General features: G+C 43.2%; 1 long non-coding RNA gene across 2 annotated transcripts in view; it reads left to right on the forward strand.

Moving 5' to 3' along the window:
- The window catches only part of LOC147362031 (uncharacterized), a 111,521-nt gene that overhangs the window by 15,493 nt on the left and 77,535 nt on the right, over positions 1-18,493 (forward strand). Inside the window, exon 1 of one of the 2 annotated variants that reach the window (XR_015138455.1) lies at positions 6,307-6,404. The exons of the other annotated variant lie outside the window; for it this stretch is intronic. This is a non-coding gene — a long non-coding RNA (uncharacterized LOC147362031). Of the gene's footprint in view, positions 1-6,306; positions 6,405-18,493 lie in introns of those variants that run through there. 2 annotated transcript variants of the gene reach the window in all.

The raw sequence follows: 18,493 nt of genomic DNA on the forward strand, positions 1-18,493 counted from the left end.
CCACTACAGTTGTGCCGTATATGAACGTCTGACCCACAGAACTGTGAGATAACGACACTGTGCTCTGAAGCTGCCCCAGTTTGTGGTGATTTGTTACAGCAGCTGTAGGAAATGAACACATGGACTGAGTCAGAGACTCTGAGTAGGGGAGTCTGACCATTTGCTTTACTAAGTTCTGCAGTCATTCTTGCAGGTTGTGGAAAGATTATTCTCTAAAACATGCACAAAACCCAACATAAATGGGGTTCTGCCACTTAACACTGTTGCAATCTCCCTAACATCCCTAATCTTTGATTTTCCCCTTTGTAAAATGGGGTTAATAAAACAAAGTGTTGATGTGAGAACTTTGGTCGGAATCTCTGGTGGAATATTTCACAGTTCTTATTATAGTAGATCCTCAAATGTTACCTTCTTTCCTTCCTTTCCTTTCCTTCCCTGGACACACTGAATGCAAACAATTATTGATGATTCTGATGTCAGCTTTCTGAGGCTTAGGGCTTGGAACTTGACCTTGATTGTCATTGTGTAAATATGAGCTGGAAAAACAGAATCACAGGAAGATGTAGGTTTAATTTAAAAGCAATTGCCCTGCTCAGCTTAATTGCTACTCTTCAAAGCAGAGAACAATGACGATGCTTCCCTTGTTTTTAGAAAAAAATTCAGCGCTATTTCAATCTGGATATAGAATATGTGGTTCTAAATGTGACCTTTTAATCATGGCACTAGGGTAAGTCAGTGCTTTACATCATCCGAGTCTTTGTAGTGGGACCACAGCTGCACAGTGTGTTTATGTTCTGTGCGCTCTTGAGAATGCAATGTACTAATTCTAATTTGCTAGTCTGCGGAGTGCTCTGATGCTCATTAATTTTTAAAGTTTCAAGTGTGTTTTTTTCCCTTTCATTTGTATCCACCCTTGAGCTGGAAATATTTGCTAGTTCTTCCTGGTTTCTCCACTCTGCCTGGTGAGCTGCTTCCTTGGATAATCACACGTTCTTCTCATCCGTGATCCCTACAGCCTTTTCTTGCTGACCATCCATCACTGTGTGATGGAATTTGTTGATTGGGTTTATTCTGCAAATGATGCAGTTTGCAGAGTCCCAGGTTCATTGTCATTTTCCATTGCTGTCTAGACGAGACTGAAGCTCTCAATCAATCAGCACTTCTAGATTAATTTTTCCCTCTCTGTGAAATTAAAAAAAAAGTGAATTAAGAGTTAAACTAGGCTTCCTGGCTTATGTATTTATTAATCAATCAACCTTGCGCATAATACTAAATTAATGTTTACAGTACAATATCCGCATACCAATTTCTGTGTCTGCCAGCTCCAGTGCTGTGCTGAAGCAAGATTCTATCTGCTGTGAGCAATTTTATAATGAGCTGCAGCCCTGGAAACATTGAAACCCATTTAAAAAGTGACCTGAATAATTTCTCAGAGAAAATTAAATGGGTGAAAGATCATGAATAAGAAGTAAATATATATTTAAATAGCATCAAGATGGCATTATTCTATTATTCTTTACTGTGTGGCTCTTGGTTTTAGTCATAGAAAACTGCATCTCTGTAATTTGGGAAGGGCTTGGGGGACTCCCTGACTTACAGATGCTCTGCCTTTAAGTATATTAATACATAGAACCCAAATCCCCATGTCTGTATCACATTTCTTATTGTTACGTATTAAATGCTCTTAATGCCCAGGAAATGATGCTAAATAACATGTTGATTTCTGCAACAATGGAGTTGTTTCTGCAACATAGAGCAAAGGTTAGTTACCTAAAATGTGATCCTCAGACCGGAAGCGTTAACATCACTCGGGCTCTAACATCACTTGTTAGAATGGCTGACTCTCAGATTCCGGATCTTCTGAATCAGAATTTGCATTTGAACAAAATCCTAGGCAGTTTGTTTGTACATTAGAAGGTGGGAGCTGCTGGAATAAAAAACTATCTGGGAGGTGGGGCTGTGGGGACCGTGGATTGTGAAGGACAGAGGTGGGGATAGTATTGAATGGAAACGTGCTTCTTGTCTGCTCGTTGGCAAGTCTTGGAGGGTTTGGGGAGAGTCTGTTGTGCTTTCTTTATGTTTGTGTTCAGCAGGATGCATGTGTTAAATGGTTGAGTAGTGTGAGGGTGTGGTTTATAATTATGCGCTCACGGAGCAAATCTGTATGGCCTGCATTCCATCTTCTGATGTAATGTCTTCCAAACTTTAGCATGACCTTAAATGAGAAGTGAGGGTGGACAGTAGAAAATCTAAGGGTTTTGTGGCTACGCAGAACTAGGTTTTAGTTCCGACTCTGATTTTATTAATCGTGTCTATGGTTTCTTTCTGTGTAAAGTAGGCAGAATAGCAACGTGGTCACTGATAGATTACATGAGCTGATGCCTAGGAAGTTGGAGGTTTAGTGACCAGAGCCAGGTAGGTATCTAACTCATGTGTCACTGCTTATTCTTTTCTACAGGTCATTCACTGATTCGTTGTTGTTGTTGGTCACTCGCTCCGTTGTGTCTGACTTTTGTGAACCCATGGGCTGCGGCAGATCAGGTTTCCATCTTCCACCACCTCCCACAGTTTGCTCAAGCTCATGTCCACTGAGTCTCTGACGCCATCCCCAAATACAAATGTATCTGTCTGTTCATCTACCCATCCAACCATCCATATGTCTACTATCTGTTTATGTATCCTTGTTCCTTTCTTTCTACTTCTCTTTTCCTTCTGTCTTCTGATGCCAGTAATCACGTCCTATCTTTCCACCTGGTGTGCCACCTCCACCATCTCCACTCCCTTTCCCATCATAGCAAGTGAAGACATGGAGGCAAGTCAGGTCCTTGGGAAGAAGTGTTCCAAACAGCTGAGCTTGAACATTATTGATGGCTATTGTATTAACCCTGTGTGTCAGTTACCTCCTGCTTCCCGGGCTACTACTTTCCTTTGCCTTAGATGATGACAGGCGTTTCCCAGAGCCTGGAATTCTTTTTAGTGTGTTCTTAGGGATCCGCTGGCCAACTGAGATGGGTTTCATTCTGGATTAAATATTGCCATGAACATTTTTCTTGGGCTTTCCTGCTTGCTCAGTGGTAAAAAATTAGCCTGCCAGTAGAGGAAACTCAGGTTTGATCCCTGGGTTGGGAAGATTCCCTGGAGAAGGAAATGGCAACTCACTCCAGTATTCTTGCCTGTGAAATCCCATGGACAGAGAAGCCTGCCAGGCTACTGTCCATAGGGTCGCAAAGAGTCAGACATGACTTGGCAAATAAACCATAACAACAACAACAGCAGCAACAACACTTCTCTCCCAGTCTGTTCCCCATTCCCTAGCTACTTCTGTAGTAGTATCTATGATCCCATAAATACATCTCAGGAAGAGGAGAGTCAGTTTAGGCTTCTGTTGGCATTCAGGCTCTGCGTGCAACTTCCTGAGGATGTGGATGGGAATGAGGTGGATGCACACCTTACCCTGTGTCCTCACAGGAAGGCTCTTGAGCTCAGGTATCTTCAGGTACTCTGTGGCAGGACCCTGACTTTGAGAGAATGAGATTTTGATACTGAGGCTGATCCTTCAATGTGAACTGGAATTATTCCCCACTGAGCCGAACTTCTCATTTATCTTGGACCTGACAAAAATATGCTCCAGCATATGGTTTCACCTTGGATAGGAAAAAAAAAAAGTCATTTTAATTGCTAGTTAAGACTGCTGGGTTACTTTAATTTGCAGGCTCTTTATTAAGTGTGATCTATTTCATTTAAAGGAGTCATGACGGAGGTTTGGTGTGAACCTCCCAATGATTAAATTTCACAGGCACTGTTAAGAGACTCGAGGTCACCCTTTTGGAGACTCTGAGCCACTTGTGTGTAAGAACGGAGCAGAGTTTGCACACGTAGTAGGTTTTTAATCCATGTTTGGAAACTTGACAAAGAGGATGTCTGTGTGCTCTCTCCCTTTGCTTTCTTACTCTTGTTGTCTCCAGTGGGGGCAGAACGTCATTTCTCCTCACTAAATCTCTCAAGTTGAAACACATACAGCATGAGTGGCTTAAAAAATCCACTACAGGGGTTGAAAGTGAGTCTGTCCAGCCAATTTCCTTATTCTAGTGACTTTGATGAAGGCCAGAAGAGCAGTAGCTACTTCAGATAGTACACCTATCATGAAATAGAGACCGAGAGATGGTGTTTAGCCAGTGGGATGTAAGTTCTATCAAGCTAAGAGGGGATCTTGATGGAAAGACTATATAATACTAGAATCCGTGAGGCCTGTGCTCTTGATGCCATGCTATGCGTCCCTGAATTGTGACCTGGAGCAAGTCATTTCTCTCTCTAGAGCTCAACGGTTTCACCTGCAAGACCCGAGGCTGGTGATGAAAATCTGGTTCTGGTTTTAGAGTGCTCAGGCTCTGTCATTCCCTCTCACATCCCACTCAGATAACAGAGCCTGGATTCTGGCTTTGGTTTTGTCTCCAACTTGTGGTTTAACTCAGGTCAGATGTTCCAGGTCTTCATCTCCACGTATCACTCTAATTTGTGAGGGATATTACCAGGTTTTAGCCTTTAAGAGGTTAGTTGGACACATTTTGAAGGAATTGACAGGAATCTCACTGTGGTGTGTCTGGGTGTCACCTCGGTTGCCAGAGGAGACAGAGCACAACTTACCTCCTTGTGATGACTCAGAGATGTTAGATGAGCATGGATGTCACGCTGACTCATTTCGATGTGTTTGTGCCCTTGGGGTTGGGGAGGCGCCTCCGCCCATCACCTCAGTTGAGGACGTGGAATTGTCACAGTGTCTCCATCTCGTCTGCTTGCTGTCAGTTTTACTTCTTAAGCTGTTGGTTACCAGGAGAATGCTGGTAATGAAACTTAAAATCAATAATCTTAAACTCTACAGTGGTTTCCCATTAGTTGTCTATTTTACACCCAGAACATCTAACTTAAAAGCATATATATATATATATATATATATATATATATATAACATAACATAACTAACATATATATCGATAGCGTATATATGTCAAGCTCAGGTAACTCTACTCACTGCTCTGTGCTGACCTGAATGGGAATGAAATCCAAAAAAGAGGGGCTATATGTATACATATGGCTGATCTGGGTTTACCTGGTGGCTCAGACAGTATAGAATCTCCGGCAGTGCAGGAGACCTAGGTTCAATTCCTGGGTCAGGAAAGTCCCCTAGAACAGGGAATGGCAACCCACTCCAATATTCTTGCCTGGAGAATCCCATGGACAGAGGAGCCTGGCAGGCTATAGTCCATAGAATCACAAAGTGTCAGAAATGATAGCGACAGATTTTATTTTCTTGGGCTCCAAAATCACCACAGACAGTGACTGCAGCCATGAAATTAAAAGATGCTTGCTCTTTGGAAGTAGAGCTATGACAAATCTAGACAGCATATTAAAAAGCAGAGATGTTACTTTGCTTAAAAAGGTCCGTATAGTCAAAACTATGGTTTTTCCAGTAGTCATGTATGGATGTGAGAGTTGGACCATGAAGAAGTCTGAGTGCTGAAGAAGAATTGATGCTTTTAAACTGTGGTGTTGGAGAAGACTCTTGAGAGTCCCTTGGACAGGAAGGAGATCAAACCAGTCAAGCCTAAAGGAAATCAACTCTGAACACTCACTGGAAGGACTGATGTTGAAGCTGAAACTCCAATACTTTGGTCATCTGATGGGAAGAGCTGACTCACTGGAAAAGACTCTGATTCTAGAGAAGACTGAGGGCAGGAGGAGAAGGGGACGACAGAGGATGAGATGATTGTATGGCATCACTGACTCAATGGACGTGAGTTTGAGCAAGCTCCAGGAGATAGTGAAGGACAGGGAAGCTTGGCGTGCTGCAGTCCATGGGTCTGCAAAGAGTCAGACACGACTGAGTGACTGAACAACAGCACACACGCACTCATGTGTGCACAGTTCATCAAACATACCTCTGCTCCACAGCCCACGGGCCTTACATGACTCCTAGATCTACCCACCTTTTAAAGGTAGGATGAAGGAATGTCCTGTGATGGAGAGATGATGAGATACCATCAAGGAATGATCTCTCACATGCATTTACCAAAATTTGAAAAAAGTAACAACGGATGTCCCAGAGTAGGAGTAGAAAGAAGCAGAAGTAATGGATAAGGTTCATGCTGTGTTGAGTTAAGCACTGGACCAGGAATTGAATCACTGGGGTTCCAGTCTAGGTTTTGACACTTTCCAGCCTTGACTTATTGGTTGCTTGTTATTGTTTATTTACTAAGTGGTGTCCAACTCTTTATGACCCTATGAACTGTAACCCACCAGGCTCTTCTGTCCATGGGATTTCCCAGCCAAGAATACTGGAGTGAGTTGCTATTTGCTTTTCCATCTTCCCAACCCAGGGATCAAACCCACACCTCCTGCATTGGCAGGTAAGTTCTTTACCACTGAGCCACAAGATACTAAATCTTGGGCCAGTCTCATCCACGTAGAAGCATAAGGTAGGAGTTGCCTTGAAATTCGTGATATTCCAACCTAAACATCAGATACTCTTTTGAATCAACTCATGCATGAAACTCTAGCATACTTGCCAGACAGAAGAGAAATCACGCTGGTAAAGAGAAGGACTGAAGACCTGTCGCCCCTCTAACTGGCCTTCCCCTCTCCCTCCTACAGCAGCTTTGGGGCAGGAAGCCAGAGCTTCTGGAAATTCAGTCCCCTGCCTCACTCCTTCCATATTCCCGCCACTCTTGTCTAAGTGGAAGCTGGCTGGCATTTTGGGTCATCTGGTGGGTTGATTGTGGTCCACACCAGTGATTGAATCCAGCATTAGGTAAAGACGCCGTACAGACTGTGGAATACTTGACTTATGCAAATACGACCTTACTTGGATTGTTCTATGAGGCCTCTAATCACATCTCAGAGATGGAGATTTCTGTCCTGCGGCGTGTGGCTGATTGCGGCGAAGCCAGGAAGCCGGGCTGGCAGCCGCGGCCACAAAGCAAGGGCCTTTAGACTTTGTTTTCCTGTTGTTCTGTTTTGCCCATGCATTCTTGCTACAGCTGCCCGGGTTATTTCAGTATCATTTGTGTTATTACCTCTTTTATGTCATTCTCCCTGTGACTGAATGCAGTAGCAAGGGGTATATTAGAAAAGGAAATAAATAAAGGTTTAAAGAGGCTTAAAAGGGCCAAAGCCTTTATTCTATGTGTGTGGATTTCCTTTGGCCACTTCAATATTGAAAAGTATTTTGCACAAAAAGCACATGCATAAAAAAGCATATACAATGTTCTGCACATGGTAATGCTTGAATCTCTTTCCTGGAGTTAGGCAGATGGGGGTTCGGAATTTTGTCTTTTAGCTGTGTGACGTTCTGTCAAATGGCTTAATGTCTTCCAGCCTCAGGTGTTCATCTGTAATATGGGTGTGACGAAACACCAGCGCCTTATAAGATTGTCCTGAAGAAGATTAAATGAGACAGTACACATAGAGTGCTTTGCTTTCTGCCTGGCACAGAGTCCTGCTATTGCTGCTGCTTACTCATAAACCACGTCCGCCTCTTGGAGACCCTGTGGACTATAGCCCGCTAGGCTCCTATGTCCATGGGATTCTCCAGGCTAGAATACTGGAGCAGGTTGCCATTTCTTTCTCTAGCAGATCTTTCTGACTCAAGGATTGAATTTGTATCTCCTGCTTGGCAGGTAGATTCTTTACCACTGAACCATCTGGGAAGCCCTTACAAAGTTTTATGATTTACTATTACATTTCAGTCTTCATCTACATTATTGGTACCATTTCCATTTCATAAGTAGCTCCTACTTTGGTGTAAAGATGGATTTTCTTTTTTGAGTGCCTAAAAAGCAGAATCTAAATGGAAAATTAGCAAAAAATGTAGATGAAGGATGAAATGTAAAAAGGTATGGGGTATGCCCAAATGATAATTAAAATGAGGAATTGTAAATTGATGTAAAAGGAAAGTGCAAGATTTTTAATGCAATTCTGTGCTTAGCTATGGGTGGTCAATAGATTTAAAATGTGTACCAATGTTCCAAATGTAAAAATTAGAGTTTGGGAAGGCTAGTGTTATTTTAAAGCAGCAAAAGTTATCCCAAAATGTTATGAATAATTATAAGGAGACAGTGGCATTGCATGCAGCAAATTGTTAGTGTGAATAAAATTGGGCTGTTTCAGAGAGTGATAGTAAACAGCACGTTTTGAAGGTAGAAAACAACGCTGTCAGTATTGAAGACCCCAGAGCTAGACATGAGTTCTCTGTTTCCTTTAAAGCTTAGTGTGTTATCTAGAGCTAATACAAGCCCTTGCTTATCACTGAGAGCATCCACATGTGCTTGAATGCCTTGGCAAGGCTGCTGATATGTGTGTTTTGGAGCCAAATGTGCTTTGCAGGACAGCCTGAAATTGGAGGAGTGTGAAAGGGGGTGTGTGGGTGAGGGTCGATGTGATTAAACACAGGACAGGGCTCAGAGATGATGTTTTCACCTTTTGAGATCCTTGGCAAGAGAATAACCATCGGTCCTAATGGCTTAGTGTTGCCTAAGGCTCTCTTTCCATTAAGTGAATTTATATTTTTATTTTCCTGACTTTCAGATGCTTATGGGTACTCTCAAATGGGCCTTTTACATTCCTGTTTGGCTTATCTTTACTTGGAGTACACCTGGATACTTATGAAAGAGAGCTTACTTAGGTTTGCTAAAATCAAAGTTTTATTTCTTTACTTTCAGCCACAGTAACCCATGTTTGTCTAGAAGCTGGGCAGTCAAGATCTCAGAAGGTGTAAATTGGCACTGCCTAGGATAGTGAAGGGCAGGAAAGCCTGGCGTGCTGCAATCCGTGGGGCCACAAAGAGTCAGACACGACTTAGCAACTGAACAACAACAAGTCTGGTCTACAATCTCAACTCCATGAGCTATAGCTAGTTATATACCTGCCTGACTCTGATCTCCTAGGATTTCAGCCCCTCTGTCTTGGCCGCTGCCTAGAACACAGAAGGAACTCCGTATATACTCTTTGGATGAATGGGAAAAAAAAAAAAAAAGCCAGGATGAATGTCAAATAGACATTTTTTCCCCCCATAAAATCAATTCATGGCTAAATTGGAGAAGAGAACGGCAACCCACTCCAGTATTCTTGCCTGGGAAATCCCATGGACAGAAGAGCCTGGCAAGCTGCAGTCCATGGAGTTGCAAAGCATCAGACATAACTGAGCACATGTCTAAATACTAAAGACTGAAGATATTACACATGGCCGTAATTATAATAGCATTAATTTGTAGAGAGTTGACTGCAGGGCAAGGATGGTGCTAAGCTTTATATTCATGTAATCCCCACAACCCTAGCAGGTAGGCATTCTGGTCTTCATTTTAAGATGAATAATAGTGTTTTAAAGTCTGGAGAATATCCAGAAAGATAACATTATTGTTGCAGCTGATCCTGAGTGATGGAGAGATTACAGTGATTTGTTCAGTGTTATTCAGCTTCCTCCTTGCCCTGGGGTCTATTGGATGGAGAACAGACCACCGTGGTCAACACCTGGGCAAGTTTTTGTCTCAGAACATTTGTCCATTGTCTTCCCACTCTGGGTGACCTGAATTATTGTAGACATTTCTATATTTTAAATCACAAACCCCTAGTTAGTTTATTTTTGCAAAATGAATTTAGTTTACTGAGATACACTCTCATGTCTTAGCATATTTCCTTCTTTAAGATTAACCATTTCTAGCTGATTTATTGTTGAACTTGAGTGAGTCAACTGTTCTCATGGAGTAAGAATTTTGCCTTTTGTTCTTTAAGCAACGCCCTTGGGTGCCCCGCTGGACATAAAAGCATTCAGAATGCCTTCTGGTGTCCTGCAATGATATTTAGAGGTGGGAAGGCAAGACTGTTCTAGAATAGTTTCAGTGGGAATGTCACTTGCTCTCTCTCTTTTCTCTCTCTCTCTGTATTATTTCTTTGGGAGCACCAATGCCGTTAGTAATAAAGAAAAAAATCAATCACCTTGTAAACAGTCATGGTCAGAATAACTCCCAGGAACAATATCTCAAGAAATGCCAGTGCTTGTCAAAACACAGACTCTGCCAACAGGATGGTTAGTTCAGCCAGTTTACTCCTAAAGTATTTGAATCCACCTTACATTCTCCAGCAGTATACAAATAGACCATCTTCTCCCTGCTAATTTTAAATCAGAGATTGTTATTTGGAGTTAATTTTAAAAAATCAGCTCAAGCTTATTTGCTGTCATTAATTTCATGCAGATTTTTAGAGCTTTATGAAAATCGTCCTGAACTACGGGCCTGTGAAGGCAATTCATGAACAGATGTTCAGGGTAAGCGTGGAGACATTATGAAGTTTGTAGCAAACGTGTTTCAAACAGTTGGCTCAGGCATAGGCACACCTTTTAATTACACTGAACTTAGCGTAGGTCAACATTTCAAGGTTTATCTGAATCGTGCGTTACCCTGAGTGCTGTCATCATGTGAAGGGCAGTCACTGACCTTGAAAGAAGAGAGTTAATCATGAAAAGCAATTCAGCAATTGGCCATGTCACTAACTAACTGAGGAGAGGGAGAAGAGCGAGGGAGAGAGGGAGGGAGAGACAGAGAGAGATGCACAGAGGGACAGAGAGACCATGGTTTAAAAATGTGAAATGAATGATCCTGCACAAGTCATCTCTGTGCTTCCCATTTCTTTCTAAGGTGGGACGGTGTGCACTGAACCATCTATATTCTTTTCAGCTCTCCCTGGGCTGCATTTATTAATAGGAACTCTGCGGCCGTATCTTTGTTGTGTGATGTAAACTGGCTTAAGTGGGGGTGAAACTTGCCAGCACTGTGCCTGAAACATAGCAGACAGCAAATGGGTGTTGGATTGGCCCAAGGCTAATGTCCCTGAGGCTATGCTCCAGAGGCTGATTGCATCACCTCTCAGGAACCCGACTGTATGTGAAAACTCATGATTTTCCCTGATCTTTTTTTCTTTAATTCTTTAAAAACCAATTTCTTTCTCAGTTTCTCTAGGATGAGAAAACCATCCCTATGTAGAAAGAGAATTGTCTCATGTTATTTTTTTAAGATGCCAGGGATTTTTCTTTCCATCTTCCTCCCAGCATTGTGTTCCTTGTTAAAACTGTGGATTAGGCAAATGGCCCTTAGATAACATATACCCTATGGTCTTTGGAAAGTCCCAGAATGTGCTGAAGGGACAGGCAGTGTGGGCAGTGTTACCTGCCCAGCACAGGTGTGGTCTCTGTCCCCAAGTCCTATCTTGTCTCTGCTCCTCTGTCCACTAAAAAGTGCCTGTGAGATGCTCCATCCCGACCTTACCTTTCTGACACAGCATCTGTGTAGAGCGCTTTGTAAGAATTCCTGCCAAGTAAGCCAGCGAATGTCAAGTGGTGTATGAATATGTAATAGCAGTCATTATCAGTTGATGTCCCGTCTTTGGAAAGAATCTTTTCATTTACTGTGGAGAGAATGAGGGGCAATTTGAAATGGCCCGAGGTAAGTGGCATTTCATACCTTGCCAATCAAATTAACCTTGAACCTTTCTCTGCTACTTAGAATTCTCGCTCTTTTTCTTCTCTCTCCATCACTGAAAATGAAGATGACGTGTCTGAAACCACTCTTTGCTCTACAGTATTGCACTTGATCCTCATCTCCCTCCCTGGAGAGGAGTGAGATGAACAGTTCTGGGGTGTCAATCAAACTGATTGAGACTTTAGAGTGGGGGAACCTGTCACCAAGACCCCGTCACCAAATCCAGAAGACACCATGGTACGTCAGCTTCACCAACTTGGCCGCAGTAATTGCTTCTCTGGTTCTCCCCTTCCCACCCGCATTTGGTCTGAGAATGTAGCCTGATTTGAGCGAGGAGGTGTAATCCCAGATCAGAGCTACCAAACTTGAACATGAAATTCTCCAGGATCTATTCCATCCCCAGACTCTGACGTGGAATTTGACTCTTTGATGGAGAGTAGGTCTCTGTGGAGCTCCTGTCTGATTTTTGCTTTGAGCAGACAGCAGCCATTGTGTGCACACACACCATAGCAGATGCTTCAATCCCTGCCTCCTGTCAATGTGTTTTGTTCACTCGCTCAGCCATGTCCAACTCTGTGACCCCATGGACTGCCAGGCTTCCCTGACCATCACCATCTCCCAGAGTTTGCTCAAACTCATGTCCATTGAGTTGGTGATGCCATCCAACCATCTCATCCTCTGTCGTCCCCTTCTCCTCTTGCCTTCAATCTTTCCAGCATCAGGGTCTTTTCTAATGAGCTGGCTCTTTGCATCACATGGCCAAAGTATTGGAGCTTCAGCTTCAGCTTCGGTCCTTCCTATGAATATTCAGAGTTGATTTCCTTTAGGATTGACTGGTTGGATCTCTAAAGAGTCCTCTCCAGCACCGCAGTTTAAAAGCATCAGTTCTTTGTCTCTCAGCCTTCTTTATGGTCCAACTCTCGTATCTGCACCTGACCAATGGAAAAACCATTGCTTTGACTCTATGGACCTGAGCATCTAGTACCTTTTAAATAACAATATAGGTACACTCACACACATACATACTAGGAACACACATACATACTAGGAACACACGTATTTTCCATTCTTAATTTGAACCCACCATATATAACAGGCATATCAAAACTCTACCCTCTTAGGGAGTTTGGGATGGACATGTACACTCTGCCATATTTGGAATGGATAATTAACAAAGACCTACTGTACAGCACAGGGAACTCTGCTCACTGTTAAGTGGCAGCCTGGATGGGAGGGGAGTTTGGAGGATAATGAATCCATGTATATGTACGGCTGAGTCCCTTTGCTCCTCATCTGAAACTACCACAACATTGTTTGTTAATTGGCTATACCCCAACGCAAAAGAAAAGGTTAAAAATAATTAAATGAATGAAAAAAGAAATAAATTCTTAAAATAATAGCTAGATTTATATGCAGAGCTGGCCCTAGATAAAACTTCAGAGTATAAGAAAAAAAATGTGAGTGTCTTCAACCCATGCCACCCCCAACCGCCGCCCCCCCCCCCCGCCAAAAAAAAAACCCCAAACAAACAAGTGAATATTCCACTGTTTTTAGAGAGGACAAGTCTTAACCCCTAAATAGTCATCCTGCTGATTTGGATGACTGCTTTACCCCAGGCTTCCTCTCTACTTGCCACCCCCGGCCTGTATCTGTGCTATTCTCACCTGGATGGCCCACTGCTCCACAACTGTGTCTCTGCCATTATCCAATGTCAGTAGATAACCAGTTTCAACAGGATCCACTCTCCGGTGCCCGTTCTTTTGTCTTATTATCCGTCCTCCTCCTCGCCATGGAAATGCCTCCTTCCTTCTTTTGAACCTTAGTAGCACTTTGTTCTATTTCAGGGCGCTTGCTGCATCCTATTCTGTGCTGCACTTCTATGGTAGAGCTACGTTTTAAGATCTGTGCAGGCAAGAACCGTCTTCAGTTATTCATGTGTTTCCCGCGTGGTGGGAGAAAGATTTAAGAAGGCTTTCAGGAGTTTACAGGAAAAGAATAGAAATTAGAAACAGATGAGAAAAGCGAGGCCAAGGGTTCTTCTTTGTAACCTAGCAGTATCTAGCATAGAGTCCTTCGAGCAGAGGGGTAGGGGTGTTGGGAGTCCCCCAGATGAAGGTGCTGTCTATAAGCTTCCATGACCAAGTGCAATGAAGCCAACAGGCCAGCAGCCATTAGACCAGGGTTTGGGCGGTGTGTGTTGCCACTGTTTATCTCTATTCCATCCAAGTTACAGCTATTTCTGAGCAAATCAATGTAATAAGCGTTAAATAATGTAATTTTACCTCCAGGATCTGCCTCCAACCAGGTAGAATGAGGTGGGACCAGCAAGATCAAGTACGCAAGTGAGTCTTGACCTTGGTGTCAAGGACGAGTGATGCGTTGGTTGGCAAATAAGAGCTGCTTCTTGTTGGGGAAGATTTGGACGAATACTTATAGGCAGCACCAAAATGTTGAGTGTGTGTGTGTGATGTGTTTCAGTTGGATTGGAAAGTTCAGACTGAAGGCTGGTTTCTTCTGGTTACTCTCACTGAGACTGAGGAATATCTGAATGAAGAAGGTAGATGAAATAATTTTAAGAGTATCCATGTATTTATTATGTCATTTTTCTTTCCCTCTAAATACTAATCCAGTCCATCCTAAAGGAAATCAGTCCTGAATATTCATTGGAAGGACTGATGCTGAAACTCCAATACTTTGGCTGCTTGATGTGAAGAACTGACTCATTGGAAAAGACCCTGATGCTGGGAAAGATTGAAGGTGGGAGGAGAAGGGGACGTCAGAGGATGAGATGGTTGGATGGCATCACTGACTCGATGGACATGAGTTTGAGTGAGCTCCAAGAGTTGGTGATGGACAGGGAAGCTTGGCGTGCTATGGTCCACAGGGTCACAAGGAGTCGGACACAGCTGAGTGACTGAACTGAAATACTAATCCACTAGAATTTAGGGGTCACTGAATTTCTAAACTGGTACATTATTAAAGTGTTATTTATTAGAAATATTTACCTGTTTGGCTGTGTCGGGCCTTAGTTACAGCACACGGGATCTTCATCATGTCGTGCTGTGTGGACCCTCTAGCTGCGCCTCGAGGGCTCAGTTCCTACACAACATGTAGGATCTTAGTTCTCTGAGTTGCAAGGTGGTTTCTTAGCCACTAGACCACCAAGGAAGCCCCTAAACTAGTACATTTTTGCAAGTGAAAGGTGCCCTTGCTATTGTCCAGACCCGCAGCCAGGACATCCAGAGACCTTCTGATACGGACTAACCTGCACGGGCAACAATCAACAGGCTGTTGTGATCCCGAATTTTCTCTTATACTGGAAGCATTCTAGGTTTATCTTTTTGGAAAAGTCTGATTGAAAAAAAACCCATAGCCTCCTAGAACCACATCCGGCCGACTTCTTTTATTCTACACATTAGGTACATGCGCTTGCTTTCCTATAGTGTCTTCCTAAGCCCACAGGTATGTTGAATCACCTTACTGAGTTCTAACGTATTTCCTGTGTGACTTGATGGATATTCCCTATCCATCTTGACTCCGCTCTAAGTAATAGTTGTACAATTGTTTTTCTGTTGTCCTAGTTCCTTGCATTTCTGTTTCAGGGAAGTTGTTGATGAGCATTGCTTTCATCTATGGCTGTGCTGTTGATGACTTGCCTCAGTTAGTTAAAATTCAGGAGGGCTTGCGGTGAAGTTGATTAAACCCACCAAGAGGCCAGATTTGGGAAGAGCTTACTGTCACTACCTTAAGGAAAATTAATAACCGTTGTGCATGAGAGTCCATTCGTTTGGTTCGCTTAGAATATGCTTCTGTAAGAGTAACAACTCAAATGGCAGGGATGGCCAATGAAAAGAAAGCAAAGTTTCCTCCAAAAGCTTTGTTCAGAGTGACAAAGAGAAATATGGAGTTATTTATCTGGAAAATCCAGGCTGAAAACATTTACTACCAAGGACTAAAATTATATTGTCTTGAATCACCCATATTGATGACTAACATTGATTAAATTCCTTGAATTATTGCCTAAATCTTTATTTCATTTATCTTGTGTAAAAAATAATGCAGAAGGGCTCTCTAATGCTTGGTAGCGTGAATAATGCTTCTCAAAGGGCTCCCAGTCTCTTAAAACTTTATCCCCATTTTGGAAGCAGAGACTGGGAATAGTAGAAGTCAAAAATCTAAGGATGCAGTTTAGAAACTCAGAGTACGGCTTTTTTTTTTCTAGTTCTAAAGAGGTAGATAACCTGGAGCTTATTATTCCTGGTGAAGCAAGTCAGAAAAAGAAAAACAAACACTGTATATTAACTCATGTATATGGAATCTAGTGAGATGGTCCATCTAGTCAAGGCTATGATTTTTCCAGTGGTCATGTACGGATGTGAGAGTTGGACTATAAAGAAAGCTGAGCACCGAAGAATTGATGCTTTTGAACTGTGCTATTGGAGAAGACTCTTGAGAGTCCCTTGGACTTCAAGGAGATCCAACCAGTCCATCCTAAAGGAAATCAGTCCTGAACATTCATTGGATGGACTGATGTTGAAGCTGAAACTCCAGTACTTTGGCCACCTGATGTGGAGACTTGACTCATTTGAAAAGATTCTGATGCTGGGAGGGATTGGGGGCAGAAGGAGAAGGGGACGACAGAGGATGAGATGGTTGGATGGCATCACCGACTCAATGGACATGAATTTGGGTAAACTCTGGGAGTTGGTGATGGACAGGGAGGCCTGGCGTGCTGCGGTCCATGGAGTCGCAGAGTCGGACACAACTGAGCGACCGAGCTGAACTGAACTGATGAACCTATTTGCAGGATGGCAATGGAGGCACAGACCTGGTGAACAGACTTGTGGACACAGTGCGGGGAGGAGAGGGTGGGACGAAAGGAGACAGCAGCATGGAGGCAATATTCATTACCACGCAGGAGACAGAGAGCTAGTGCGGGTTAGCCGTGTGACCCAGGGAGCTCAGCCAGGGCCCTGTGACCACCTAGAGGGCTGGGGTGGGGTGGGAGGCGGTGGGGAGGCTCAGGAGGGAGGGGACTGGATAGACCTGTGGTTGATTCACGTTGATGTGAGGCAGAGACCAACAGTGGTGTAAAGCAATTATCCTCCAATTAAAAATAAACACTTAAAAAAGAATATGACAAAAACCTCATATGAATTTTGAAGTGGAAAACCGTTCTCTTAACACGTGCGAGCAAGCCGAGAACAACTGAAACTCAAGAGTGCCCTGGTTTTTGTTGCCACCGTTGCTTAGGAAAGGGGAAGCAGCTGGAACTGGTGTCTTACCCGTCAGGAGTGCACAATCAAGTCTGCATGTAATAGGATAGTAGTTGTTTTACAGTATATAATAAACTGTAAATGGATGCTGGTTTGCTATAAAAACAATTATCCCTGTACAAAATGTCTCCATAGGTTTATTGTGGCTGCTTCGGATCAAGGATCAAATCTGGTTGCATAAGAGGCAGGTATGGTTCGCCTGCTTAGACTACTGTCGCCTGAATCTGAGCTTCCCTGGCTGGTGAATGCTGGTTGATACTGGACACTATGTGTGTTAGTCACTCAGTCGTGTCCGACTCCTTGGACCCCACGGACTGTAGCCCGCCAGGCTCCTCTGTCCATGGGATTCTCCATGCAAGAATACTGGAGTGGGTTGCCATGCCCTTCTCCAAGGGATCTTCCTGACCCAGGGATCGAACCCAGGTCTCCTGTACTACAGGCGGATTCTTTACTATCTGAGCCACCAGGGAAGCCCTAGACACTATAGAAATAGGTTGAAGAAAGCAGAGAGATGGCCTCTGATAGCACGCCCTTTTACCAGCAGCAAGACAAGGACTGGCAGGAAGACTCCTTCCCTTTATGTAATTATGTCAACTGAGCTCCACCAAAGCAGGGTGATTTTTGTGCTTTGGTTTTTAAAAGCCGAATGTTCTGAATGCTTCATGCTCAGTTCATAATCCGTTTTCACATTTCTCATTGCTCAGAGGAAATGGGAAGCCTGGGTTTTAGATACAAAAAAAAATCAAAAGTGGTTATTCACTTTTCATATGTTACTGTTGATACTTAGTTAATCTTGGGTGAAGTCAGTGGAAGGCCACAGTGAGGAGGGTGGAAGTGGCCTGGGGAGTGACGCCAGAGCCTAAACGAGGTGGAAGAGAAAAGCTCTGTCTTCAGTTGGAGGACTACGCTATTTGGGTAGGACCATGATCATCTCTCAGTTGATTTCCATGCCGGCAATTGCATCCTGTATGTTTTGGACAAAAACATCAGCATGGTGGTTTTCTTCCCACTTACCTGATCTTCTAGGTAAACCTGATTATGCTGATTATTTTTCTCTGAGTTTTTTCCTTCTTTTCCAAGAATTATGAAGGAATTAAGTACTTCTTTTATTGTGTTTTGCTTCTTCAGCTGTATGTAACGCCTCATGAAACATCACAATAAACACAAATAGATTTCAAGCAAGGAAAGAGACTTGAGTTTAGAATCTGGCTACTTATTCACAAATATTTCCCACATCCTCTTTTATGCCCCTGACTCCTGTGATGAGATATGAGGGGAAGTTTGGAAATTTTCTCAAGGAGCTTAACCTCTAATAAGGGAGAAAACTGTGCAAATCATACATGTCATTATAATGTGCTGTACTTAGTCACTCAGTTGTATCTGACTCTGTGATCCCATGGACTGTAGCCTGCCAGGCTCCTCTGTCCATGGGATTTTCCAGGCAAGAGTACTGGAGTGGGGTGCCATTTACTCCTCCATAGGATCTTCCCAACCCTGTATTTTGCAGGTCATCAGTCCTTGTCCAAAACATACAGGATGCAATTGCAGGCATGGAAATCAACTCAGAGATGATCATGGTCCTACCCAAATAGCACCAGGGATAAACCCATGTCTCCTGTGTCTCTTGCATTCCAGGCAGATTCCTTACCTGCTGAGCCATCAGGGAAACCATCATAATAGAGGTGTGAAATT

Source organism: Bos grunniens, chromosome 12, assembly GCF_055505025.1.
Source record: "Bos grunniens cultivar Pamir isolate PY7600 chromosome 12, Bosgru_T2T1.0, whole genome shotgun sequence".
In the NCBI taxonomy this organism is placed as follows: Eukaryota; Metazoa; Chordata; class Mammalia; order Artiodactyla; family Bovidae; genus Bos; species Bos grunniens.